Source organism: Culex pipiens, chromosome 3, assembly GCF_016801865.2.
Source record: "Culex pipiens pallens isolate TS chromosome 3, TS_CPP_V2, whole genome shotgun sequence".
Classification (NCBI taxonomy): Eukaryota; Metazoa; Arthropoda; class Insecta; order Diptera; family Culicidae; genus Culex; species Culex pipiens.
Genome location: NC_068939.1, coordinates 138,874,647 through 138,902,416, shown reverse-complemented (window position 1 = coordinate 138,902,416; position 27,770 = coordinate 138,874,647). Strand labels below are relative to the sequence as shown.

Sequence of the window (27,770 nt, the reverse complement as noted above, 5' to 3'; positions counted from 1 at the left end):
TCCGATTTCACGAACCATTGCAAACTAAACAATTGTAATTTTTCAAGACGGGAAAAAATATATATTTTTTTATAGTTCTAAAAGTGCCCCGAACATCACTTTTCTCTAAAGCTTATCCCTGAATTGCAACGTTCAAATAACTGTTTTTTGAAGGTTTGCTCAGATGCTTTCTCTCAATTTGGTCGTAGAATGCGTAGATTGCGAGATTAAATTTTGGTGTCTTGAAAAAAGTTGTTTGAATTGGCAAGCCCAACAACTTTCCAGAAGACAAAGAAAACCCAAAAATATTTCTGAAAATAAGTTTTTCAAAATCATCCCAATCCTAACCACCCTTATTTTCAACTAAACCAAAAGTTGACCCGTTCCATTTGCAACAACTTTTCTGAAGACACCAAAGAACCAAAACATTTTTTTTTTAAATCAATTTTCCACTTCATTTTCCGATCTGGACCAAAGTAAATTGTTAAAAAAATCTCAAAAATTAAATTATTTAAATGGATTTCTTCGGTTTTCTCTTGCTCTTGGTACTCTTTTTGAACCAGTCTAGGCAGTGAGCAAGGGTTACGGTTCATTATACATTCGACAGAGTGGTTAACTTTGCGCTACAGGTCGTGAATAGCACCTGTGACGTGGATGTCGACACCTAGCTGAATTGATTAACATGTTTCAGATAACTTTCAGAGTTTCCAGGAAAGCTTATTTATATGAAAACTATGGCTTAAAATTTGTTTGAAAACTTGCGATCAAAACATTTTTAACAATTTATGGAAACTACATTTTCAATCAAAACCAAACAAGAAAACCTTGACCACTACGGTTCAACAAATCTAAATTGCACTGCAGGAAGCTTCCCGAGCTGAGTCATTTCGAAAGACCTTTTACGCTCCCGAAATCAGTCAAACCCATGTTCGCTGAGGCCACGCCACCGGTCACCGTGGTTCACACTCAGCGCTTTTACTCACAATACATCACCCTTAACTACCTGAAGGTGCCAGCTAACGGTGTTCAAAATCGCGCTGTGAAAAGCTATTACAGTTACGGTTCGGGGGAAAGTTGGACTTTTTTTGATCCATACTGCGGAAAAAAGTCCAATTTTGGAGCCAGCAGGTAGCAAAAGTTACTGCGTCTGAATAAAGCAGCCAACTCCTACAAAAGAAATTCAGTCACTTGATCTGTTTTATGCTGGAAAAAGTGGGGTGGAGGGGGTATAAGTCCTCGCAGCAATTGATTAACGTCGTTAGGTCCCGAAAACTTTCGGGAAAGCCTTGCGTGCACTTGACATAATTTGGCGCCGAATCAACTTGCGTTAAAGAGCCTTTCAAGGGGAAGCGAACTTTTCCTCCGCACAACAGGTGATAGTGTGACGGTACAGTTCTGCGGGAAAATCTACTGCAGGGCACGTGACTTGGTGAGTTTTGCTAGTCAGAAACGTGACCGGTATCAGCAATCAGTGAGGAAGTGTCGACGAGAATTGATTTCGTTTCGTTACATTGTACTGGACTGTTTTGTCGTTTAATTAATTTTTGGCTGGGTGGTAAAGGGATTCACGTCATTGCTCATTGAATTATTATTCAATGAAATCTGTTATTTTTTTACAGTCGAAAGGACAAAAGGTCAAACAAGGGCCAAAACCAACGTGTGATAAGATGTTTATATTTTGTAGGCTCGTTCTTAAATATTACTCAAAATAATATGAATGATCCAGATCCCAATTCAGGACGGATTCAATTAAATCGACAAGTTTATCCTGTTATTACCACTAATCAAAAACCATACAACATAAAATCAACCATAAGCAGCGCATCAAACTCCTAAACCGGTCGTCTATCATCGCAATGAAAAACTAAACCTATTCGAGTGGAGCCTGACAGTTATTGGATGTTTTTTTACGACCTGCGGGATTACGTTCCATTCACGTTGATGTGTGTTTGTGTGCAGAAATATAATCCTCTCAGATTCCCTCAGATGTCAGCGTGCGGCGTGTGAAAGTTCCCATCCAGTCAGAACTCCCCCTTGTACTCTACTTTGGGAGTTGGGGGTAAACAACTCACTTCTCTGATGTCAGGCGTGTGTGTGTGTTTGCTCTCCTGAGAAGACGTGCCATAATCTACCATCTGACAGAGCACTTTATGACGGAACATAAAATTTGACGTCCCGGTGGAGTTTGTGCGCTCAGTTCCCCCTTAACATCTTGAATCTACACAAATGATGCGGGGCAGGTCAACGGCAACGGTGTTCTAGTGTGCGGCCCCACCTCTATGGTAAAAATGGTTCTGTCGAGGACACCATCAGCCAGAATCAACTGTCCTGTTTACCGAGAAGTACTTTTACGGACCGTTTCTTCTTTTGGCGTGGGATCTGGGCCGAACATTAGGGTTACTAACAAAATTTTGAGACCGTTACAAGTACAAGCCGTCTTATCACAATAACACTACACTCATGAAATTGACTCAATTCACACTCTACTGGTGGTTGAATCATCTCAATGTTCGTCCTCTACTAAAAAGTTACCAATTACGATTCCAACCAGACAGCAATTGGAAGCGCATTGCTATTTTTGGAACTGAATCTAAGCTTTAGTGCATCCATCCGCCTTGTTCTTTAAATATTTTCTTTGTAATTTTAAATATGTTTAAAAAATTTGTTAAATATTACAACCACATATATTACGTTTTTTATTTGAAGTAAATTTCTTTATTATATAATGTTTCCTGTGGGTGCGGGAATCAGGACAAATGTTACAACTTGGGACAGTTGAAGCCATTTATTTGCCCAATGTTTTGATATTTTAGGTTGATTCCGGCTAAAGCAGGAACAGAGGAGCGGCCGTGGCTGACTGGTTACGGTGTTCGCTTTCTAAGCGAATGGTCCTGGGTTCGATTCCCATCTGTTCCCAACGAGAAAGTTTAGGAAATATAAATCTTGAAACTCTGAACATTACCGAAAAATCAAAGTCGCTCGAGTCGGGGTTCGATCCCCCGTCCTTTGGATTGGTAAGCAAAAATGCTAACCACTACGCCATCACGGCTTGGTGAGCTATGACTGGAATTAGGAATACTGTTACTATCAAACTATATACGCGCTGGGTCCTTGTCCGTTTGACAAGGGTTCGGAAGTTCTAAATAACGTTTGAATCCGATTGATGCAAACGTTCTTCAGGGCGGGGCTTGTCGATATAGCTGAAGTACCTCGCGCTCGGCTAGCCAGCGTAGAAATGGGTCACCGAAGCTCGGCAGAGCTAACACCTTCCAAATGCCTATGCGAGTTATTTTCATGTATAGAATGTAGATCTAAAAATACATGGAAACAACTCAATTTGTAAGAAGCGGCCGCGTGGTCCTGTTTGGTTGGTTGCACACACACACACACATTCCGGCTAAAGCAGGAACAGAAAAACAAAATTAGAACACAGATTTCCAAATTTAATGCTGTAAATCTTTTTTTTTCCTATTCAGACAAAAAGTCTAAATTTATCCTAGTTAGTGGTAATGACTTAAATGATGATAATAGATTATTTAAAAAAAAAAAATTTGTTGAATAAATCATTATGTACTGAACGAACCTAAAATTTAACACTGTAGGTATTTGTTTCTTTTGTATTCATTTTTTTTTCTTATTTCGAAACTCATTTTAACAGAATCTCATCGGACAAAGAATTGCAGTTGATTTAAAATCCAAAGCACAACAAAGTACATAAACATTTCCTTATTTGAAATGCTTTGGTAATGGTCATCAAGGGGTTAGTGGATTTAAACGATTTCGCAAGCAGTTTGAAATTCCTGAAATTTCATAAATTTCCGCAAAATCCCGTATATATGCAATAAATATGAATTTTCTTTGAAAAATAATCGTACGCTTTATTATAAATATTGTATTTTGTTGTTTCAGCATTGAATACCCGTAGCAAACCGGATTTTTCTTAAGGCTTTTTTGAAATTTGTATTTTTCATCAACATGTTGTTTATTTTGCTTGGAAAACTTTCAAGCCTTCAAAATAAATTTTAAATTGTTTTTCTTTTCCAATGCCATTCAAAGTAACTTAAAGCTCTGGTAAACAAACCAAAACTAAACCAATACATTTAAAATTTTGGGCTAAACTATCAAAAGCAGTATCAATAAATGAATGTTGGACATGAAAATGGACATGATAACATGTAAAATCCTTGAGATTTTATGATTATTGTTTCCCTCAAGCTTTGGATTTTTATTCATTATTATTTGAAAACTTATAAATCTGAACTCTTAAAATCTCAAAAATGAACAAATTAGTACTTTTACAATTAATAACTAGGCTTAGTGATTTTTCACGCTCGAGAATTGCAAATTTCACGGGACCTCAATTTCAAAACACCAAATTTCACGCAAATTTCGCGGAACTTGAAAAATGTTTAAATAACTCTGCAAATCTTATGTTTAAATCACAGAAACTTCTTTTTATGCTTCATTATATATTATTCTTAAATAAACAAAAAAAATCTTAAATAAACAAAAAAAAAACTTCACTAAATTTGAACACGACACAAAAAAACTTTCAATTATCAAAAAAGTTTCCACCTGGTTTATGGATGGACTCTACTTATATTTTGAAGCAAAATGTAGAGCATGCGTATTCTCATTTATTGAACTGCTTTTTTTATATTCAACGTTTTATCAGTTTACATTTTATTAAATTTCATATCGAGGCAAAATTTAATAATCTTGTCCAGACAAAATGAGTAAAATGGTTTGAATTTTCTGCGACATTTAGCCCATTTAAAAGGTTTTCATCTCTGTTTTCAAAAACTAAATTTTAAAACATTAGACAAAAATAATGTAATTTGTAATGAAATCGAAATTTTTATTCAAAATTAGAAAAGAAAACAAAAAAGGTGTTTTTTTTAACTTTCACGAGAATCATCCATCCAAATTTCGCCTAAATATCAAAATCCACCTAAATATAAAATACTTTCACGGGAATCATCCACACAATTAATCAATTATCGTTAAAATTCAACAGGACTCAAAAAAATTCTTTTGAAATTATACCTTTGAAATAAAAAAGTATTAGAAGTTTTCCTACAGCGAATGAAATATTATTAAATTTAGTTAGTTTCTATAAAAACTGCAAAATCTGAACAATTCTTCAAATGGGGTTTATATCAAGCTTTTCAATTGAAAACTAAATAAATTTACTTAAATAGTCTTTATGGTTGAAATATTTATTATGATCTAATCTAAAAATAATAATTATAGAGAAAATTAATAAATTTCAAGAATTTCACACCGTCGTGAAATTTCACTAACCCTATTAATAACCAATAAACACATTTTTTTGCGACCATACCGCTTAAACGATTGTGATAGAATTAAAACAATAACTCCAACGAACTAAACCAGCGGTGTGCCTTCCGATCAACGATGATAAAATATGGACTTATGAAAAAAATATCAAATAAAAAGCTCCGAAAAACACGATGCAGAGTAACCGCGAGGTCCCGCTACTCACAATCGAATCTTAACAGCGATTCAACGAAAGTGGAAAGGATGGAAATGCAAAAACGAGTCTTGGCGTCCCCGTGGCCAGCGCACTAATTTCCTATCCTAAATGTAAACGTGTCTTTCGATAAACGATTCTATAGAAATGACCTTTTCACCGTGAAAATTTAACACAATATTTGAAAAATTAATGCACAATTTACCCGACGCCGTGCCTTCTGATCAACGATGGTATAGGAAAGGCTTTTAAAATCACAAAACAATTAATTTAATCTTATTAAAGAAGTAAAAAAAGTAAATCGTTCCTGAGGGGAACACCCTTGAAGAGTATCGAGGCCGGCATTTACAAAGCGCATTCTGTGGCAGTTTTTAACTTAACTAATGTTAAAATGATAAGGTTAATGTTAACATTCCATAGGTCGCCTTCCTAAGGTGTCGTTGATAAGGTCTAGCTTGTGACGATGCACTATCTTTCCTTTACTAAGCAATCGAATCCAAAAGAGAAACGATCACATCACATCACAAACGATGTGTTGATCCGAGCCGAGATTTGAACCCCGATCTACCGCTTACGAGGCGGATGCGTTACCAAAAACGAGGCGGAAGCGTAATAATAAAAAAAAAAAAAAAACACCAAACACTGAAAAAATGACGCCCGAAACACGAATAATGCTGCAAGGCGTGCGCGCTGCTCAACCGTCCCAAATCGACTCAAATTTCGAATTGAAAAAAATTAGATTTATTTGTTGTTTAAGTGTATCCTTCTTCGTCAGTGTTTTTTTTGCAACTTCTAATTCTTCTTGTAACTTCAAAAAATTAAGAAAGTTTTATTTCATCATCTGCACCTCTGCATTAATGAATAGTTTTTGCTTTAAATTTTCAAAAATGTTTATAATTTGTTTTTTTGTTTTTAATCAATTTTCAGCACAAAAAAATATTGTATTTCAAAATACTTTTAAATGTTTAGTGCGAATAAAAGTTCAATCAACTGAAACAAATGCATTGTCCTGCACTAATTGCTATTGGGTTCGTTTAAAATAATTTTGAATTGTAGTGAAATTTCCATCCTTCCATGAACAGCGTGACAAAAAGTTGTTCACCATTTTTTCATGAGCACTCTTTTTTTGTAAAGTCTTATAGTGTTTATTTTGCTGGGTAACATGACAATTTGAATACAAATTCTTCGTAATGTAATTTTTAAGTTTAATCATTAAAGAACATTCGAACATTTAAATCTTAAAAATCAGTATTTTTCTTGAATATTTTTATTTTTACATAGTTCCGTGAAATTCCCACGAGATTTGATGTTTTGATTCGATGGTCTCCATTTAAACTGGAAATTTTCAGATTGAAAATTAATTAACTTGATAATTAAGCATACATCAATCTTAAATCTCTAACGTAAGATTTATTTTTCTATCTAGGTAGTTTTCAAAAATCAAAAAATCAAACCATCCACATTAACGACCCCCGGGTCTTTTGTGGTCTCTATTGCAAGTTTCTGCTCGAACCTAGGAGTCCGAAGGCTTGAATGAGGCGAGCACCCAAACCTCTTTTTACTCCAAAGAACCTTCTACCCCAGTTGAACGGTCGGAAAGGTCGTCTTTGGATTGCGAGTCCAACCACCGCCAGCGATTGATTCCACCGGAGTAGGCTTGGTTTGGTGTGTTGTTTGTACTTATGGCATGGAGACGACTCCTACACCTGGAATGACTTAACGGCCTAACACCAAGGCCGGGAGCGACATTTTACTTCCTCATCCGATGGAAGGTATTTTTCACGTTCTGTGAAGTTTTACTCTAATTTTGTGTTTTCGTGGAAAATCATCAAGCCCAGTAATCAACTTATTCAATGATTTCAAGCTTTAAAATCGTTACAAATGTATTGAAAATGGGTTTAAAGACCTTTACAAAAATTTCCCAGGATCCCGGGAATTCCCAGGTAAAAAAAATCCCGTTTCCGGAAAATTTTAAACCCTGCAAAATTTTACGCCCTACTAAGCTGCATAATTTTCCGATGTGATTTTTTTTTTGCTAATTATACAATTGAGGAGTAGTCGAGCTCGTAACGAGGTAACACCGTAAATGAATATAAGCCAGGAAAAACAATGTTTGAAATCTGTGTTCAAAGTTTTCTGTTGAAACATTTTGTTTCTCTGTTGAAAAAACATAAAAAAGTGTTAAGATAAAAAGTAACAATATTTTCAATGTAAAGCCAGTTGAAAATGTTTGAAAGCAATTTGGCGTGCACATAATCATTTAATATTACAGATGGAATGTAAATTTTTCTGCAATAGAAAACATAATTTAATCCTGCGGGATTCAAACCCAGCACACACGGAGAGGACTGCAACATTAGGGTGTAATATCACATATGTGGAACTTAAGGTTAAAAAACGAGGACAGGACAGGTGCTGCCTCTCGCGGTGGAGAGCTGCAACTTTTTTACCAGTTTTTATGGCAGTTTTGCACACCGATGGGTCGTCCATAGTGCGTGTATTAAGAATATTTTGAATTTTATAAAATTATTAAAAGTAGCAAATTATGTATTTTTAGTTTTGGATAACAGCATGTATTTCCATCCAGCACATAATATTGACTCAACGGCACTTCGGTGTGCAATTTAACTTCACCATTTTTGACTGAACCCTTGTAATAAAACTCGGAAAATTTTTCAAGGGCCTTAGGTGACCTTGGGCTTCAGCCATAAAGTGTGTCACGCTAAAAATCGGCCAAAAATACCCCCCTCCCTACTATGTCACACTTTGTCACGCTGGCTTCATTATGTAACCTATGAGTTTTTCTTTTCCTACTTACTTACTTTAAACCAAATTTTGTTTTTCTAGTAAGTTTCCTTATATTCAACATTTTTAAAAGTTACTCAAACGACAACATCCCATTTTTCGTTCAACTTTTTAATTAATAATTTTTTACAAAATTTTGGTTGATTTGTAGAATGTCATTTCTGGAGTTTTTTTTAAAGGCCCAATAAACCAAATTTAATGTTTTTGCTTGTTGGGTGTTCTTTAATACCCCTGACTCAAGGCGGTTTCAAAAAGCAAAAACTGGAAATTTGGTTTATTGGACCTTTTAAAAAAACTCCAAATTTAATCGTAAACAGATACCGACTACATGAAGTATGCATTGACCCCTCATCCGATCAAAACTGGTATACTGAGAAGATGCCTCAAGTAAACAAAATCGCAGCATGCCATGATTTGAATTTTCATTTTTCTTCTCGCGCGCCTCTCGTGTCAGCCGTTTGTTTTTGCAATTTATATAAATACTTTTCATGCTCCAAAATGCCGGAAAATCTGTGCAGTTAAAAATTGAATGTTCAATAATCATGAGTCATCATTCTATTCGTTTGGGAACAGGTATTTAGCTAGTGCTGGCTTGGATTCTGTGACATCGAACAAAAATATGGGAGGTCATCTTCCTCCCATCCCCCATTTGCAACTTCAAAATCTGCTCCTTTCATTTTTAAAAGCACGATTTTCTCAACCCATCAGTGAAATCATAAAAAATGAAGTGCTGGCAAAGAGATCGCGTCACTAAAGCTACATAATATCCACAAATCGATTATGTTTGAAAACATTACTTGAATTACGCAGAATTGGTAGATAAAGCAAAAACAAGGTCTTTCTGTCAATCTGCGAGTGATATAAGAGATTCAGATTTGAGAGTTGTTTATGCTGAGTAGGCTGTGACTACCCAATCAAACCGTTTTCCGCATGACGGGTTCATTCCGCTTCGAATTCCGCTTCGAAAATTGCTTCGAAATTTTCTAAGCGGATTATCTGATTGGGTTCCGCTTCGATTCCGTTTGAGCAATTTTTGTACAGGGGCGACACCTGGTGTATGGTGGAACCTCGATGACATTTCGCCAATTTTCGCCGAAGCGGTTTTGTTGTTGATTTTTGACATAAGTGTGCGAACCAAACGTCAAAGTGTTAAGAAAAAAGAAAGCCCGAAACATGTTCAGTCCTGTCGCGTGTGTTTCGGAATGGGACTGGTGAGTAAAAATTATAGTTATCTTTCTAGTTTTCGATAAATAATTCATCAAACAATGAATTTATTTAGGTGTTTCGACGTTTTTCAAATCGTAGTGCTCCGCTGGGAGACCTGGCCGACTTCCTGTACTCGCTGCTGGGTTACCATCGCACGATAAGTGCCCTTTCCCCTTATCCACCTGTTCCGGCCTCAAGGATTCGTGTGACCGTTTTAGGTCACGGCATGCCTTGGTGGTTCATGTTCCGGAAAGCCTGCTGCGGTTCCGATCATTCCGTACTGTCAACGATAACTCTCTGGTGACATAACCTCAACTAAACTGATTTCAGAATTTTATCTCCTTTTCCATTTCCAGGTTCAAGATTCCAGTTCCAAGGTTCCAGTTTCAAGATGAATGTGAGAGCCCCATTTGGGAAGTGAGGCGCTGGGTCCGGAAGTGGGACGCTGGTTGGCGGAAGACGGAACTGATAAGGACTTCCAGTGCGTTCACGAGCTTCACGAGCGGCCGGAACCAGCTGGTCTTAGTGATGACTGTGTCACCACTGGACCAGAGCAAGGCACCCCAAAGCGCCACAAATCAAGGAACGCCGTACACGAGCTCACCAGAGGAGATGCCAACGAGGCTGGTTGCTTCGACGAAGGCAGACGGAACGAAACCATCAGCGCACGTGGTTCGACCGGCGAGGGTACGCCAAGTGCACAAACAAGGAATGCAGGGCGGCCTAAAGGATGCCCCAATCAAGAGCCCGTTGGCAAGCGGCAAGTGGGACGACGAGGACCAGAGCGAATGGACGACGAGCGAGAACCAACCCAGCGGAAAAGGAACAGGCTTAAAGCATGGAGCGTGGCGTACGGTGAGAACTGAACTTTTTAATAAATCTTTTCCCCAAAATAACGATTTACTATCTTTTAGACTACGTCGAATATGGGCGGGTGTAGACCAGCGTCAAACAACATCGCTCAATCAGCAAAGCGGACGCCAAGCTCATCGAGCACGGCATTCGATCGAAGATGTCGCAGGTGCAGGTTAAGACGCGATTCGTTGGTTTCTGAGAAAGCAGCTGAAGGCAACTTCAGGGCACAAATCAACGGTTCGCCCAGGTTCCTCCGATCTGGCAGAGTACCTTGAACCGGAGGACTTAAACGGAGCGCTCATCAATTCAATATTCCTTGGAATGAACATCCTAGACGAGTCGGCTCGTGATCTTGACCGGATGCTAAGTGGTGTAGGCGAGTTGCCTTGGAGCTGGCAGACTTCCGCCGCAGCTCGACTCGACGGCGATTGGAATCTGTTAACAGAAAGGTAAGTTATGGTAGAGGATTTGGCAACATTGATTTTTAACTCCGGTTTCCGTTTTAGGTTGAGCCCGTGGAGAAACGCATCGCATGCTGCTGATGTAGCCGACCGAGGTGCAAAAAATCGTCGAGAATGACCAGTACATCGGTTGTGCCAAGTCGGGACTAAAGGACGATTCAGTGATCCTACCGGGTCGAGTGTCAGAACCACCAAATCCTGTACAAACAGTCCAGCCTGTCCATTTAGTTTGACGACAGCGACAACCCCGAATCGGTCATGTGCCGTTCCTTTGAGGTGGCCATTCTTTCTGCCGGCGTTGAGAATCGGGAACCGCAGCTTTGGAACGTGGATCCGTACGAACGACGTCAAGACCATCAGGTCGAGCAGCGAGGGAGGGCAGCAGCAGCGAGGGAACCATTCCAAAAGAGCGTCAAGAAGCAGAAACCGGACTCACTCGTGCATGCTGAGTCGGAACCGTCGGTAAACCAAGACGGCTGGTTGTGCCGTAAATGGTCTGGATCGGTGAGTGACGTCTTCTGTCATGTACCTGAACGAGACGCAGTAGATCAACAAGGCATGCGAGATCTCCGAAAGCGGCGCTGCCGTCGCCATCGGTCAGCAGGCATCGAGACGGCGTGGACAGGGTAAATAAGACAGGGACTGGAATCACCACTAAATTTGTATTTCTCAGTTTCTTACATTTTTAAGTTCTCAAATTCTAGAATTTGTAAATTTTAAAATTCTTCTCTTCCTTTTTTCTCTTAACTTTTAACTCTTAACCTTCTAATTTTTAACTTCTTAAAGCCTAAAATTTTAAATATCATGAAATTTTGAGCTTTTTGAGTTCTAAATTTTCAAAAATTCTTCAATTTTTATATTTATATTTTCTAAAATTTATGAAGGTTTCATTTGTGAAATTTTATTTTTTTTATATTTATTACTTCTTAAATTCTAAATTTCTTAAATTGTAGATTTTTTAGATTCAAAATTCTAAAACCTTGAAATTTTTAAATCCCTTGCTTTTTATTTTCTTAAATTCGATATTAATTTTTAAATTCTGAAATTTAAAAAAAATTAACTTCTGAAATTCTTAATTTCTTTTTTTTTATTCTTGAATTCCTAAAAAAAACTGAAATTAAAAAAAAAACATTCAACTTATGAAATTCTTAATTTCTTTTTTTTAATTCTTGAATTCCTAAAAAAATCTAAAAGTTTCGAATTCATTATTTCTAAAATTCTTAACCACTGAACTTTTTTTTTTTATTCTAAAATGTTAAACTCTTCACTATTTAAATTCAAAAATTCTTAGTTCCAAATAAAAAAAAACATAACTTCTCAACTTTATAATTTCTTAAATTTTTAAACTCTTAAAAACTTAAATTGTAAAATGCTTGGCTTCCTTACTCCTACATTTTTTGAATTCTGATATTTAAAAAAAATAAAATTTAAAAAAATTAAATTAAAAATTTATAACTTCTCAACTTTATAATTTCTTAAATTTTTAAACTCTCAAAAACTTAAATTGTTAAATGCTTGGCTTCCTTACTCCTAATTTTTTTGAATTCTGATATTTAAAAAAATTAAGGTTCCTAATTTGTTTACCTTTTTTTTAATCTTAACTTCTAAATTATTAAATTATAAATTCTATTGTTCTAAATTTCTTGAATTCTTAAATTCAAACTCTGTAGATTATTAAATTGCTAAACAGTTTTTTTATTTAATGTTTTTTTTTTTCAATTTATATCCTCTTAAATAGTTGAATTTTAGAATTCCAAAACTTTGAAATTCATAGTTTCTTAAAAATTCTAAATAAAATTCTCGACTTCTAAACTTCTGAAAATCTAGATTTCTCAACTTTTTAAGTTGTTAAATCTAAAGATCATTAAATCCTACAATCGTACAATCATTGAATTGTTTACTTCTTATTTGCTTAAAATGCATAATTTTTAAATTAAAAAAAAACTTTTCAAATTATTAAGCTCATAATACATACATACACACATACATACATAAATTCTAAGATCTTTATATTTTAAAAGTATATTCTTTAGAAATCATAATTTATTAAATTCTTAACGAAAATTCTAAAATTTTAACCTCGTACCTCCTCATATTCAAAACTTCTTAATTTAAAATACTAAAATCTCTAGATAAATAAAAATTGCATTCTGAATTTCTTGCATTTTTAGATTCAAAAGCTCTTATATTCTAGAATTATAAAATTCTTGGCTTCTTTACTCCTGAATTATGAAATGTTATAAATCTAAGATTTCAAAATTTTCTTCTTGACTCCTTAAATTTTATCTTCTTAGCTGTTAAATGCTTGAATTCTATTTTCAGTTTTCAAATTTTCAACTTCTTGATTTTTTGAATTTTGAAATTTACTAAAAATTCTTATATTTTTAAATTCTTTGGTTTTTGAGTTCATCCATTCTTTAACTCTAAACTTCATCATTTCATTCATTCATCATGAATTTTTAAAATAAAAAATAATCAAAATAAACTTTTTCAGCTTTTGTTTTTTTTTTGTATTTTTAAATTTTTCTAATTGTCCAATTATTACCATGGTTATAACAACTAAATTATAAATTTTATCATTTTTAAATTGCGATTTTTTTTAGAATTCATGATTTCTGAAATCTTTTACTGCTTCATTTTAATTTCTAAAATCCTCAAATTATTAAAAAAACATTACTTCTAAACATCTGAAATTTTAAAATTCTTTACTGTTTCAATTCTGAACATTTTCAAACTTTTTTTCATTCTTTGTTTCTTAAATTTAATTTTTTTAAGTTCCATACTTCTGCAGTTCCTAACTTCTTGAGTTTTAATAATCTTAACTTTTTTTATGTATATATTATTGTAATAGATGACTTATATCTTTAGATCCTCAGATTTTTTTATTACCTGCTTTTAAAAAAGGGTTTTGTATATGAATAATTACACTTTTCTAATAACTTATTTTATTTTTATCTTTTCTTGTTCTGCGTTGCGACGAGCTCATCGGCATGGAGTACATTTATTTCTTGAACGTACCCGAAGCAACCAGGTCCCTGAGCATTCCTGGATAAAAAAAGATCCAGTTCGGACAGGTAAGAATTTAATTATTTAAAAAAATGTACTATAATCTAAATATATTCTTCTCATTCATGGCTTGTATGTGAATGAACCGGCTAAGCAGGAAGAGCAGGAGCCGGTAAAGGATATCTTCGTGATAAAGAGTCTGCTGTCAAATCGAAGGATAAAAGGTCATGACCGGTGAGATTGCACCTTCGCCAGAACCTAATTCTGTTGAAGGTACGGGTGCAATACCAGAGGCAGCTGCTCGGCACGCTGATGACGAACTCTGTCCCGAAAGCCACTGAGAACATAAGAATCACGTTCAACAGCCAGGTGCTGCGAATCGTCCGTGAGCGTGGACCTACCTACGATATTCACCTCTACCAGACCTACCGGGGTCGTAACGTTACCGACCAGTACAGTAATGGCAAACCGGATCTCTGGCTGCCCGACTATCAAACCATACCCAGCCCGATCAAGCACTAAGTCGTAGGCGGAAAGTCGATGCAGCCCCCGCAGCAGGACTTCAACGTGCCGGTGCCGGCCTCGATGGTGGAACTCTCGTCCAGTCAGCTGATGCTCCTGACGAACGCCATTCAACTGAACGCTGCCTGGCCCAGAGCGGGTGCCGCGACAAGAAGCCGGTCAAGAGCGCGTCAACATGGATTGCAGCAGCAACAACAGCCTCCGTAGGAACCGACCGCGTCGCGTACGATTATCCCAGGCGGACAAACGCTTCTCGTGGGCCCCGTCTGGATCGTCCTTGCACCACTACAGTGGCCAGCGGGAATCGGCCGCTGTGTACATGACTTCGTCATCGTCGTCCTCTTCCGCAGCAGCGGCCTAAGCATGATAGGAAGTGGGGGCAGCATGTCGGGAGTAACGGTAGTAGCCGCCTTGCCTCACGCTCATACCAAGAACAGGTCGCGGTAGGCAGTAAACTCAAACCAACCGAGTTCACCGTTGACGCTGGTGAAGCACCGCTCGAAGTAAATTTCAAAGAGGTCTTCGTCAACACGCTGCTGCAGCACAATATGACCAAGAACGAGAATGGTCACTCCACGACATCTACCGACAACCCTGTGTCCGTCGAGGTCAATTACGGTGGAGGTCCCATCCCGGGCTACCCGTTCTGTGTGAACGTCTCAACGCCACTGGATCCGGAAATGTAGTCAGCGTTTGTGCCAGGTACCTTACCATCTGAATTTACTTTCTAAAACGATTTTTAAAACCCTAAACATTTTCTAGGGACGCTGACAACGGTGTTTTTTCTACTTCATTATGTCATTATGAATGCCCCAACCGACCGGTGCTGTCCTGTAACATCTTCGATCCACGCTGTAACGAGGTTCCGACCAAGCAGATGCCCAGTGACAACAGTGACATCATCCGGATCATGTACACTCCGTTTGGAGCTTGTCGTAACACGATTAACCTGCTGTATGACAGTGTCCCCGTGCCGGGATCGCCATTCTTCTTGAACGTCAAATCCGGATGTGATCCGTCGCGTTGTCGTAACTTCAGGCCAGAGCTGGACAGCCTGGACTAACAACCTGCTTTCACCGTCATTCGGGACGGTTCGTGTGACGTAGAGTAGGTGCGTGCCAACTTATCTGGAGAGAACGAAACTACGATTTGATTTTCTGAGGAGCACATTCCTGGATCACCGTTCGGGATCGTCATCACCGGACAAGGTCAAGGTTCACAGTCCCGGAATCTAACGAAGTCTATGAAGAAGTTCCGATCGATATAGGGGAAACGGAGTGCACTGAATCGCTATATATTATAGGGCAATATGTTCACTGTTAATCTTTAAAAATATATTGAAAACAAAGGGGAGCCGGGGTTGGGAAGCGTTTGATTTCATGATTAATTATAATTAAAACAAATAAAATTAGCTGTGAATGAAAAAAAGGTTGAATTATTAATTTTGGTTGAAGTTTGGTTCAACCAAAAAAAAGAAAACCAGAAAGATAAAAGAAGATGAAGAAGAAGAAGCAGCTGTCAAAAGTAACCCGTCCATTCCGTTTCGATTCCGTTTGAATTCCGCTTGAACCGATTTGCGGCGAAAACTCAAACGGAACCGGTTGTTGCGTTTGAAACGGAATGCGGTTTAGAATCTAAAACGAACACTGTTTAGAATTCGAATCGAACTTTTTTCGCTCAAGCGGAATTCTAAACGGAATTTAAACGGAACGCTTTGAGTGGGTAGCTTGGACAAATTTACACTATACCAGCGACAGAACTCAACAATCGTCACACTTTTTGGGCTAACAGGATGTTTGGAGTTCCAACCATGTGGTAATATGGTTGTATGGAAAAAAAAAAATTTGTCCAAATTTAGTGAGCACAGCAACTTTTCTGTTCCTTTTGAGGTCCTAAACAACTCCCTAAAGTTTGGGAGCGATTGGTTAAGTCCCCACTTTGCGAAAAGCGATTCAATTTTGTATGGGAATTAGGATGGGGAAAACCATTTTTTTGGATTTTGATATTTCAAAAATCCACTTTTCACGCTATATTAAAACCGAATTCATATTCGGATGCTCTGGAATGTTGTAACTTGTTCCTATAAAAAGATACAGCTTGTTCAAAACTCGTCTAAAACTTGTTTTTTTCTCGAAAAACACGTTTTAGACGAGTTTTGAGGACGCTGTATATTCTTTCAGGAGCAAGTTAGCACCATACTCTCTTCGGGAAAGTTATAGAGCACCTTCCAGAGTATCCGAATATGAATTCTTTTTTGACATAGCGTGAAACGTGGATTTTTTAAATATCAAAATTAAAAAAAAAAGATGTTTCCCATACAAATTTATATGGAAAATTGAATCGCTTTGCGCAAAGTGAGAACTGAACCAATCGTTCCCAAACTTTGGGGTGTTGTTTAGGACCCCAAAAGGAACCAAAAAATTGCTTTGCTGGAAAATCGAGTTTGTTATTACACCCTACTGCAACATGCGTGTTTGGGCAACATCGTCAGGATTATCGAAATTCTCGGTTTTCAATACTGAGCATGATGATTGATATTTCCATTGTACTTAAATCACCTAATACTGCTCTTTGTCGTATTGATCATGTCTGTAGCATTACAAGCAGATTTTTTTTGGGAAAAAGTATGTCATTGCAGTTAATTTTATTTAAACTTTATCTTGTACTACTTTTGTTAACCTTGTAAAAACTTGAAAAAGGTAAATTGAATTTTCCACACAAAAACACTGGTAACCCTACCCTGGTTATGTGGTGATAAGAACGATAAACGGCAAATTAAAATGGCTCTGCTTTTACTGCTACTGTGGTGGGGGGTTCACACCGAGTGCATGCAGTCGGTAAATTTGCCCTCCCGAATGGTCTGATTGTTGTTATCCACCTACATGGACCAACTCTAGCATGTTTGCTGGCCGTATATGTTGTGATAGTTTAGTACCACGTTGTATCATGGGAATGGGTCACTGCTGTAGAAAGGATTGCAGAAATAGATTGTGTGTTTGTTGTTAAATAAATAAATTTGCATCTGTTTGCTGACGAAAAATGGGAATATTCTCTTTATGGGTGTGTTGGTTTAATGGCAAACTTGGTAATGGAAAGAACCAAAAACACAATAAAAATCGGAGGGAAAACAAGAAAGTGTCAAGAAAGACAATAAATAATTGTCAAATTTAACACAAAATGTATTCAGACGACATAATCTAGCAATATTCCACGTGACCTACCTGAATTGCAATTCGTCTTGCTCGAACTGGTGTCGATTTCCTGGGAAAAATCTTTCCTTTTTCGCACGGAAAAATAAACGGAAAAGCTTTTGCGGGAGGAAAAACAGGAGACATAAAGCAGTCACGTGGTCGCGTGTGCATGTTTGGCAGCTATTACCTGTCACGCGCGCCGTGGGAGAAATTTACCGTGACGAGACACGTACACAATCTTGTACCGGAGTTTGCCAGCAGCAGCAGCAGCAGAAGTATCCGTTCGAGTGGCTCTCGGTACGATCCAGGTGTGGGCACTTCCAGGTTCCAGCACCGTTTTCCTACATGTTTCTGTTAGCGAAATCGTTATTTTTATCCCGTGAGTGATTTGTGGGGATTTTAGCCGGAAGTTGGATTACTTCTCGTGAAAGCAGCAATTAAATCACTTGTTTAAGTGATTCAATTTGTGATTAAATCACTTGTTTAAGCAGCAATTAAATCACTTGTTTTGGGCAAGTTTTATCACAGACGTATCATTGAATCAATTTTTATGTATTTTTTGGATGCTGGACTGGTTTCAACTAGGGCAAAACAAAGTAATACATAAATCATAATATTGTTTGTGATATTACATGCAGAAATATGTAGCTCTTCTGTATGAGAAATCTTCTTGACTAAAAAGTCATGCTGATACTGACGGTTATCCATCTCACCTTACAACAACCCAAAATATTCTCATTTTGTAACATTTTTCGATTTAGATACCTAAGAAAAACCATCAAACTAGAACCAGCTAGTCAAAACTTTTAATTTTTAAACAAAAACATGAGCGGCAAAAATCTTCACCTGCATGAATATTTAAGGAGCGCTCGACCAGTTTTTCTTCACAGAATTCAGCAAAGAATTATCTCCACAAGAAGTAACCTTCCTCTTCGTAGAATGCAAATTTTAACCCCTTCCGGTTTACCGGATGCGGGTGAATTAATCGGATCCGGAGAGGGTCGTAGAAGTTGCCAAGGTTTTTTTCTTTCTTGGCTCTTCTGGGACGTTCCGAACCCTGGGGTCTTGTGGCAACCGTCTTGCCGCTGGCAGGTCCAGTTATTAAATTTTAATTGATTTTTTTTACTGTCGTTTGGGGACCTTTTTAATGAGTGGTTTAATTGAAATTAATTTACGTAACTGATGACTTCCATCACGTGGTGCAGTTTGCACAAAAAAAAGTAAATATTGAAAGATGCCAAATCGAAACACGATGAATAAGCTGAACTTGATATCCCACGCTTGATTTGACGTGCCAACAGACAGCTCATGCTCGGGGCCAATTCTGACACCAGATGCGCATCGAAGTTCTTTTTTTTCTGTTTCAACCAGACCCGGGAGAATTTTTCAATTTCCCACTGCTCTGTATCGGTTTACTTCGAGTAAACATCAGCGTTGGACAGACAGGATTCGCAATTCGTGTGTGTGTGTGTTTGTGTGTGAGCGAGCACCCTCGAGGAAATTGGAGTATCAATTTGAAAATTTTGGGAAATGCTTCAGGGACCTGGCAATCGCAAACTGATCAAATCGTTCGGAGAATGAACTTCTGGTGGGATTTTTTTTGTGATGGATTTTCTATGTTTAAAGGAATTTTATTGTACCTGTTATGTTATAAAATTTAAATTCTGTTTGCAATAATCATTGCTAAAAAATATGGCTAACATTTCTTAATTCAGGGATTCCACGTCAAAATAGAAAGATCCAGATCAAAAGTACTACAATTTGGTTCAAATTTGGCATAGGAGTTCCTTGGTTAAAAATAATTAGATCAGGAAAGGCTGACCCAATTTAAGCTCTTCACGTATCAACACTTGCATATCAAATAAAAACTTTTTTTCCGAAGGTATCGAAGCCAAAGAGCTCATAGCTGAAAGTAAGTTTCTATGACTTTTTAGAATGTTTTATGTAACATATTTAAAAAATGGTGATATTGTGAATATCCTTTTCTTCGCCAACTCACGCAGCAGTTGCCCGAGGTCCGTTTTTTGAAATCTCGTGACGGAGGGGCAGTACGACTCCTTTTATTTTTGAACATGCGAAAAAAAAGGTGTTTTTCAATAATTTGCAGCCTGAAACGGTGATGAGATAGAAATTTGGTGTCAAAGGGACTTTTATGTAAAATTAGACGCCCGATTAAATGGCGTACTCAGAATTCCGGAAAAACGTATTTTTCATCGAAAAAAACACTAAAAAAATTTTAAAAACTCTGCCATTTTCCGTTACTCGACTGTAAATTTTTTTGGAACATGTCATTTTAAGGGAAATTTAATGTACTTTTCGAATCTTTATTGATCCATAAGGGTAATTTTTTTATTAATAACAAAAATTTTCATTTTAATACTTCGTGTTTTTTCTAACTTTACAGGGTTATTTTTTAGAGTGTAACAATATTCTACAAAGTTGTAGAGCAGACAATTAAAAAAATGTTGATATGTTTACATAATGGGGTTGCTTATAAACATCACGAGTTATTGCGATTTTACGAAAAAAAGTTTTGAAAAAGTTAATTTTTGCGTTTCTCTTTGTTTTGTTGTTCGTGTCTGTCGCGGGTGACCATGTTACACTCTAAAAAATAACCCTGCAAAGTTAGAAAAAATACGAAATTTTAAAATGATTTTTTTTTTTCTAAATGAGAACATGACCCTTCAATGTTTTAATATAGATTCGTAAAGAATAAATTTCCCCTAAAATGACATGTTCCCATTTTTTTTACTGTTGCGTAACGGAAAATGGCAGTGTTTTTAAAACTTTTTAAGTGTTTTTTAGATGAAAAATACGTTTTTCGGAATTTTGAGTACGCCCTCAAATTGGGCGCCCAATTTTAGATAAAAGTCCCTTTGACACCAAATTTCTATCTCATCACTGTTTCAGGCTGCAAATTATTGAAAAACTTTTCTTTTTACGCATGTTAAAAAATGAAAGGGGTCGTACCGCCCCTCCGTCACGAGATATCAAAAAACGGACCTCGGATTCGTGATCAGGGACAAAAGTGACCCCTCAGGACAAAGTTTCAAGCAAATCGAAGAGAGGTCGGGGCAACTTTTACCGATTTCGTGTGAGTTGGTTGAGAATTACCCAATATGATTCTGAGATATGATTTGCTGAAAATAAAAAAAAAGTGGATTTCAGTAGATCAATCGAACTAAAATTACCATGCTTGTCTATCGAAATGAGTTTTAGGTAAAATTAGCTGGAGACGCATGGTGCTTTGTGTTCAGTTAGTCGAACGAATTTATATATGGATACGATAGGTACGTAAAACATATTGAAAAATTATACGAAAATATATTTAGCTGTGAGCATTATGGTCCCAAGATCTTCAAATCAGTAAACATAGTTTTCATTTGATCTCTAAGTGTATTCACTCATACAATAGAGCAGTTCTCTAGGATTTCGGTCATTCGATTTTTTTTGTATTTTTTAATCCGACTGAAACTTTTTTGGTGCCTTCGGTATGCCCAAAGAAGCCATTTTGCATCATCAGTTTGTCCATATAATTTTCCATACAAATTTGTCAGCTGTCCATACAAAAATGATGTATGAAAATTCAAAAATCTGTATCTTTTGAAGGAATTTTTTGATCGATTTGGTGTCTTCGACAAAGTTGTAGGTATGGATACGGACTACACTGGAAAAAAATAATACACTGTAAAAAAAATTTGGTGATTTTTTTATTTAACTTTTTATCACTAAAACTTGATTTACAAAAAAACACTATTTTTAATTTTTTTTATTTTTTGATATGTTTTAGAGGACATGAAATGCCAACTTTTCAGAAATTTCCAGGTTGTGCAAAAAATCATTGACCGAGTTATAAATTTTTTAATCAACACTGATTTTTTCAAAAAATCAAAATTATGTTCGCAAAAATTTTTTCATCTTCATTTTTCGATGTAAAATTGAATTTGCAATCAAAAAGTACTTTAGTGAAATTTTGATAAAGTGCACCGTTTTCAAGTTATAACCATTTTTATGTGACTTTTTTGAAAAAAATTGCAGTTTTTCATTTTTTAAAATTCGTGCACAAACATTACGCCCTTTTAAAATGTAAGTCTTGATTTGAAAATTTTGAAAATATTGTTTTCGAAAAGATCGGAAAATTCCACAAATGTTTCATATTTTAACATTGAAAATCGGACCATTAGTTGCTGAGATATCGACATTGAACAATGGTAGGCTGTTTGGGTGAGACTTAGAAAACATCAATTTTCCTGTTTTTAAGCCTTTGCATTGCAATATCTCAGCAAGTAAAGGTCGTATCAACAAAGTCCTAAGAAGCAAAATATAGAGAATTTTCTCAGCTTTTCAAAAATATTTTTTTCACAGGTGGGCAAACATGTGCACGAATTTTAAAAAATGAAAAACTGCGACTATTTTCAAAAAAGTCACATAAAAATGGCTATAACTTGAAAACGGTGCACTTTATCAAAATTTCACTATAGTACTTTTTGATTGCAAATTCAATTTTACATCGAAAAATGAAGATGAAAAATTTGCGAATTGCGACCAAAATTTCGATTTTTTGAAAAAATCAGTACTGATTAAAAAATTCATAACTCGGTCAATGATTTTTTGCACAACCTGGAAATTTCTGAAAAGTTGGCATTTTATGTCCTCTAAAACATATCAAAAAAAAAAATAATAATAGTGTTTTTTTGCAAATCAAGTTTTAGTGATAAAAAGTTAAATAAAAAAATCACCAAATGTTTTTTACCGTGTATCATTTTTTTCCAGTGTAGTCCGTATCCATACCTACAACTTTGCCGAAGACACCAAATCGATCAAAAAATTCCTTCAAAAGATACAGATTTTTGAATTTTCACATATCATTTTTGTATGGACAGCTGCCAAATTTGTATGGAAAATTATATGGACAAACTAATGATGCAAAATGGCTTCTTTGGGCATACCGAAGGCACCAAAAAAGTTTCAGCCGGATTAAAAAATACAAAAATTAAAATTGACGAAAAAAGACCGATTCCGTAGAGAACTGCTCAATAACATTTTACAGTGTCTCACGCAAAATCTGTTTGTTTTTCTTTTTGAACTTTCAATCCTGGCGAAACTTAAAGTAATACCGTAATTTTTCATTCTCAGAAATCGTTAAATATATCTAACCAACTTTTCTTTTTTTTATTTCTTTTCAGGTATGTCAAAATTTGTTGCGATTCGAGGGGGTAAGAATGTTTCTTTTTCTCTGTTTTTTGGATGAGCCGGCATTAAACTTTTTACGATCGCACCCTCGCATTCTGACATTGGTTATTGATTTTCGTTTAAAAAAGCTATATCCTCTAGAAGAGGGCATCGGAGACCAGGCCAATGTTCTGTCTGGTAGATGATAAATTCGGAAAATTTTACCAGTACTTTGAAATGATTGCAATCAGGTTAAAAAAATATATTTTTCTTCGGAATACACACTTGTTAAACTTTACATTTGTATAAACGAATTTCATTTGAAATCCTTATTTTTGAAAGGTGGGTCAAGCACTCTTGAGTTAAACACGAAAATTCCATTGGATTCGACCGAGATAAAATTGCTGCTGCTATCAACCATAAGCAAGCTTTAAGCATCCTCACTCAGTGTCGCTTTCCTTGCTAGCACAACCAATTTAAAGGAAGCAGAATCATGCCCCAAAGATCAGTTATCTTTGAAGAAACATGACCTGCGCGAGGCAGCTTTCACTGTTGTTGACCCTGCTTTATACCGGTGAAGGAATCTCACTTGCAAGTCAAGTCTCTACTGGTGAGTCAGTAAGAAATTGAATTTCCTGGTTTTGGATCCAATTTAGGTCAGTTTCGTCATCTCGGTTTGTTTTAGACGGCTTTGACAAGGTTTTTTTATAACCTTTTGCTTTGAGCTGAACTTAAACTGGAGGAAATAGATTTTTAGAACGAGCTCTTCAGCAGAAAGTAATGAGACACTACATCAAGGCTGAATTTCCAGAGATTTCCACCATATCACTTTTATTTCATAGGAAAGAAAAAAAAACTGAGATTTTCCATAAGGTGTTTGATGTTTTGGGTGATTGAATTTCACAATATTTTTTTGGAAAACCAAAAAGCAAAACAAGAGTACCTTTAACATACTGGTTCTCGGGCATAACTCAACCAATCGAGACGATTCTTTTTTCCAGTAATTTGTAAGGTGTCTAGATGATCCCAAAATTTTGAAAAGCTCGATTTGATCAAATCTGTAATTTTTGCGATCAAAAACATCGTTCCATTTTTGTATCATGCTTGATTTCAGGTAATTTTGGGTGATTTTTTTACACTCGAAAAAGAAGTTGGAACGATGTTTTTGTTTGTAAAAATGACAGATTTGATTAAATCGAATCCTGCAAATTTTAGGATCATCTAGACATCCTTACAAATTAGTTATGCCTGCACCCAAAGTTAAAGTCCATGCGGATAGAAAAGAAACGTGAGGAGTACTATTTGTAGAGGGTAAAGACCTCTAGCGCTACAACAACAACAAATCGTGTTCATTCGTTCATTAAAACAGGTTATCCCATTGAGTGGCTTATATGAACAAATGACCGCCACATAATCACCGAATTATGGAGGCCCATACGGCAAAGGCACGGTTCAATAAGCCGAAGGTCTTGGGTTCGTGTCTCGATACCGGTACTTTTTTTTTCTGACGGGTAGTTTTTTTTTCTCCGTTCGTTCACAGTGCCATTTTATTACCGAACCATGCTCTTTATGCTCTCGTATACCGATGCCTTGTTCTGGGTGTCTGATTGAAACGTTCCTCATGTTTCAGCTTAGACAGAAACAGGATACGTATAATTCTACAATAACGATATAAATGAAATGAAATACAACTGGTTATCATTGTGTAAATAACTTCTTTTTGACAAAAATCTGATCTTGCATCAGCAGTTAAGTCTCGCTTACTTTTTCAAAAGGTCATTTGTACATAGAAAACCCATGGCACATTTGTTGTTCTGACAAAGTTATCTAGAATTCAAAAAAATCTAAAAACAGCTTTGGCAGCTGTCTAGTAAAAAATAGCTCAAAATAATAATTGTTGGGTGTTTTTAGTTTCTGGAAATGTCTTCGAGCTACAACACCAAAAACCAAACCATCTTTTCAGAACTGTTTTTTCGTAAAATTGTTATAAATTGTAATGGTTACAAGCAAACCCCTTATGTTTGTACATCAAATGTCTGCTCTACAACTTTGTATAGAGCAATTCTTTACGAAATCGGTCTGTTTTCCTCAATTTAAATTTTTGTATTTTTTAATCCGGCTGAAACTTTTTTGGTGCCTTCGGTAAGCCCAAAGAAGCCATTTTGCATCATTAGTTTGTCCATATAATTTTCCATACAAATTTGGCAGCTGTCCATACAAAAATGATGTATAAAAATATAAAATCTGTATATTTTGAAGGAATTTTTTGATCGATTTGGTGTCTTCGGCAAAGTTGTAGGTTCGGATAAGGACTACACTAATGTCGATATCTTAGCAACTAGTGGTCCGATTTATAATGTTGAATTATGAAACATTCGTGAAATTTTCTGATCATTTCGAAAAAAATATTTTCGTAATTTTGAATGTTTGTCCCTTTTGCAATGTTATTCTTGATTTAAAATTTTTGAAAATATTGTTTTCGAAAAGATCGAAAAATTTCACGATTGTTTCATATTTTATCATTGAAAATCAAACCATTAGTTGCTGAGTTATCGACGTTAGAACCGTGGTGTAGGGGTAAGCGTGATTGCCTCTCACCCAGTCGGCCTGGGTTCGATCCCAGACGGTCCCGGTGGCATTTTTCGAGACGAGATTTGTCTGATCACGCCTTCCGTCGGACAGGGAAGTAAATGTTGGCCCCGGACTAACCTAGAGGTTAGGTCGTTAGCTCAGTCCAGGTGTAGGAGTCGTCTCCCTGGGTCCTGCCACGGTGGAGTTGCTGGTAGGCAGATGGACTCACAATCCAAGGGTCGTCAGTTCGAATCCCGGGGTGGATGGAAGCTAAGGTGTAAAAAGAGGTTTGCAATTGCCTCAACAATCAAGCCTTCGAACACCTAGTTTCGAGTAGGAATCTCGCAATCGAGAATGTCAAGGCAATGCTGTAGAGCGAATAATTTGATTTGATTTTTATCGACGTTAGAAAATGGTGGGTTGTTTGGGTGAGACTTGGAAAACATCAATTTTCATGTTTTTAAACCTTTGCATGGCAATATCTCAGCAATTAAATGAAAAACTACGGCTATTTTCAAAAAAGTTACCTCAATATGGCTATAACTTGAACACGATGCACTCAATCGAAATTTCCCTGCTGTACTTTTTGATTGAAAATTTGATTTAACATCGAAAAATGAAGTTGAAAAATTTTTGCGACCAATATTTCGATTTTTTGAAAAAACATATCAGAAAATGAAAAAAAAAATAAAAATAGTGTTTTTTTGCAAATCAAGTTTTAGTGACAAAAAGTTAAATAAAAAATCACCAAAATTTTTTTTACCGTTTATCATTTTTTCCAGTGTATTCATTTTTTTCCAGTGTAGTCCATACCTACAACTTTTCACAAGACACCAAATCGATCAAAAAATCCTTCAAAAGATACAGATTTTTGAATTTTTATACATCATGTTTGTATGGACAGCTGCCAAATTTGTATGGAAAATTATATGGACAAACTAATAATGCAAAATGGCTTCTTTGGGCATACCGAAGGCACCAAAAAAATTTCAGTCGGATTAAAAAATACAAAAATTAAAATTCTTAAAAAAAAGACCGATTTCGTAGAGAATTGCTCTTTTATAACGTTTAAGAATTTCTGAAACTAGTTAAAATTTGTCCACTTGGTTAATGGATAGCCCCTCAGTGAAAACGTAGAGAATGACTCATCGTAGAATATTATTTGATTTTTTAGCCCAAAATCAGAACATTTTTTGTTGTATTCCGAACGCTTATAAAATCGATTTGACGATGACTTGACAACTTTGACAACCACCTTCCCCACCAATATAACAAACATTTCCCTCTATTTCTTTTTTTTTGCCCAAGCAACCCTTTCATTCAGAAAATTACCATGTAATCCGGTCACACGTGAGGTCAGATAAGAAAAAAAAATGACCTAAACTCTGCTGACCAGTTGCTTTTCCTCAGCTCAACCTTAATCGAGTCGTCCTAGCCAAAGAAATGTACGAATCCCATTAGCAACGTCAGGTTCCACGGAAGGTCGGAAACGGTCCCGCGTGGCACACTACTGCTGCTGCTGCTGTTACAGGTCATCACCATCAGCGCGTCAACCCGTGACCTTCGTGGAAGACACCTCAACTGGGGATTGCTGGAAAATGTGACATTTTAGAATGTGAGGTTTATAATGGACAGTTTGTTTCAGAATGCACAAATTTGTCACAAAAGTGGACGAATATTATTTTTTTTGTCAAAATAATCTCGCTTGGGTGTAAAATCGTAGAAGAAAAAAAAAACTTCCACCAACTCTAACGAGAATTGCTTCCGAGGACCGTAAATCACACGTGTGGCACGACGACGGTGGTGCACCGTTATTACTAACTTTCATCAGATTTCTGGCGTCTTTTCCCATGATTTTTTTTTCCGAACGGGTTAGCCCGCAAGCGGGTTACGTGAGACTAATCAATCAAAGCCACGTGAAAGGGGGGGGGGGCACCGGAAAGGTCTGGGGGGGGGGGAGGTGGAACGCTTTTGTTTTTGCCACTCGACGCGAGCATAATTTAATTTCTGCAGCATGAGCGATTCAGTGGAAGTAAGTTATAGGGAAAATTTGAACCAACCCAGCTTTTTAGGAATCGAGATTACGGAGCGTCGCCATATTTTTCAAATTTTAATGGGTTTGTATGGCTTTTCAGCTACTCTAAAGTTGGTTGCATACTGAGTTACTGGAAAAGTGCATTGAAGCTGGAGTCCAAATTTATTTATTATGCAGATTTTAACCTTTGGTCAATGTTTAAAAATAAATAATTTCAAGCATTTCCATAAGGATACATAAAAAGCACTGGATGTCAAAATAGATCGTGCTATCTTGACACACCCTGAAAACTGCTGTAAGTACGACGACTGGCCAAAGAGATTTCAGGTCAGAACGCGTTTGACACACGTACATGTCCGACTTCCGTATACAACCAAATTCAACCAAACTTCGAAACAATGCACAGAATGGTCAGTCAAACAAAACGGGTTTGTTATTGTTTACATTACGTGCTCTTTCGGAACGCCAAAAAT

General features: G+C 36.5%; 1 protein-coding gene and 1 pseudogene across 3 annotated transcripts in view; both read left to right on the top strand.

Annotated features, from left to right (window-relative positions):
• The window catches only part of LOC120417316 (GTPase-activating Rap/Ran-GAP domain-like protein 3), a 292,571-nt gene that overhangs the window by 49,489 nt on the left and 215,312 nt on the right, over window positions 1-27,770 (top strand). The window lies entirely within an intron of this gene.
• LOC120417321 (uncharacterized) lies at window positions 9,190-15,741 on the top strand (annotated as a pseudogene).